The sequence below is a fragment of the Drosophila mojavensis genome, unplaced genomic scaffold (genome assembly GCF_018153725.1).
Source record: "Drosophila mojavensis isolate 15081-1352.22 unplaced genomic scaffold, ASM1815372v1 contig_72, whole genome shotgun sequence".
Classification (NCBI taxonomy): Eukaryota; Metazoa; Arthropoda; class Insecta; order Diptera; family Drosophilidae; genus Drosophila; species Drosophila mojavensis.
In genome coordinates, this window is record NW_025318897.1 from 2,538,506 (window position 1) to 2,540,715 (window position 2,210).

At 33.4% G+C, this 2,210-nt stretch overlaps 1 long non-coding RNA gene across 1 annotated transcript; it reads left to right on the forward strand.

Moving 5' to 3' along the window:
- The first annotated feature begins 1,223 nt into the window (after positions 1-1,223).
- On the forward strand, positions 1,224-1,629 carry LOC122757411. Its single transcript, XR_006357443.1, has 3 exons — positions 1,224-1,328; positions 1,380-1,448; positions 1,516-1,629. It is a non-coding gene; the product is annotated as an uncharacterized LOC122757411 (long non-coding RNA).
- The last annotated feature ends 581 nt before the right edge of the window (positions 1,630-2,210 follow it).

A 2,210-nucleotide genomic window follows, 5' to 3' on the forward strand; every position in this document is an offset into this window, starting at 1 on the left:
TTGGCTGCTTCCAGTCTGCCACTAAACCTAAAAAAATGTTTTAATTAAATTTCATAAAATATATTATTGTTGTCCACTCTTACCTCGCAACATTGCAACTTGCACATAGTTAGAGGGCGGGAATGTAGAATCTGCAGATTTATCGTATGTATAAACACTGCGCACTTTCATTTCATCGAAACTCAAAACGCATAACTTTTGAGTTTCGGACATATGGGTAGTTGTACTTAAAATTCTTACAACTGGCGCCAAAATTCCGGGGCATATATCAATTTTTTGAACCCAATGCTGCAAAGTTCTTATTGCAGGAAGTGGAAAAAATTTTCCTGCGCAGTAGCCTGTATCCTTTTGGACTGGCTGAATAAAATGTTATTGACCTGGCAATGTCGTCAGTATTCCAATTTTGCCTTCGGTCTTTATTTTTCAATTTTGTTATTTGCCCTTCTGTAAATATTATTTTCAGGCTGTTTTCCATATTTTTGGAGTCGTTTTCCACTTTTTCGAACTTTCTTTGTAGTTCACTAAATTAGAACTACTTTTTACGCAACTCTTTATCATGTGCGTAGCCTTTATCACGTAGGGCAGTTTGCAGCTTCTGATTTTCTGATTCCAATGCTCTTATTTGGCTTTCCAAGAGCTTTATGCGTTCCTTCAACTCATTATTAACATTATTATTATTTATATCCTCTAATAACGTTTCTGCTTCCAATAGTCGAACATTGTCTTCTTCAATAATCTCAGGCTCACATATATTTTCTTAATTAGCTAGAATTTCTTTAACTAGTTGCCGCCTCTTACGATCTTCCGAGCGCTGCCAGGGTCGGCTTAAATTGTTGGCACGGCGCCTGGCTTGAGGAGCAGCTTTCTTGAGAAGCCTGCAAAAGTAATTTGTAGTTATACTATTATTAAATTAACTCTTATAGATTTACTTACCAAGACCACATTGAACTTTGCCTATCAAGCATTCTGGTTCAAAATGTGCCTCGCACACTTTCCAATTTGGGCAGTTATTTTGTCTTGGCTACTTTCCACAGAACTCCAGCCATTTCCTCTTCAGCTTAATATCTAAAGGAAACGAAAAAAAAAGAAATATTATTCTTCCCATAATGGTTCTTACAATTTAGCACCGAACACTTAATTTTTGGTTTTTGATTATAATTATTTATTAATTGTAAACAACAAAATCTCTAATTATGCATTAATTTGGCGCGCACTCAATTAAAGCATAATCTGATAATGTGACGTCACAAGAGAGCTGTTAGTTAACATTAAAAGTAACGGGACTGCTCTTTGCGCAACCTACTGTGTCTTTTAACAGTGGGTGTAAGGTACAATAACAATAAATTGCAATATTTTTTTTATTAATTGTAACTTTTTAGATTTGAATAGATTAAAATAGTTAGGTACATAATATACAATATCAATGAACAAGTTCTTACAGTCCTCTCGTAAGTATTTTACACGGATATAATTGTAAGTCCTTATGAATGTTAAAATAATTTTTATGTATACCAGCAAGTTCTACCGAATCGGAAAGAATATTTGGAAAAACAGGAGCAATCGCTTCGGACCGAAGGTCGAATTTAAAGTCAACTATAGTCAACACTTTGTTATTTATGAACAAAAACCAATGGCTTATTAATCAAAAGACTTATTTTTGACTTATTCTGTCACTATCCACCAGGTTAAGTTATCAAAATGAAGTTGTTTTTTTTTTTTTTCTTACACAATAAGTGATTCTTGTTGACATCAAAATGAAGTTATTTTCATTGAAGCACAAGTGATTCTCCTAACTATAGATATCCTGTTAAAGTTATATCTTTTTTGTTTTTTACTTATTTTTCTTTGCACGAAAATCTTGGTTTTCTTTGAAAAGTTATAAAATTTCTTCAAAAACATTATTAATAATTTTGAATTTTATTCGCGGGCCTTAAACAATTTTTTTAAAAATGTTTAAAACCTTAAACTAGTTTTAAACAAACCACTGACCAGAGAACACATAGACTAGACATGTAGTACAAAGTTTTTCAACACCGAAAAATCTGTCTCCTAGGGCCTATCAATTTCGTCTTTGCTCGGCTCTTCACTTTTTAGGTTCGGGCTACGAAAATATGCGAAAGTACAATCATTCCGCTTCATGCGCTCGACCGAGATGGTCAAATGTTGAATAAATAAATCGGAGATATACACGAGTATGTGTTCCAAATTTC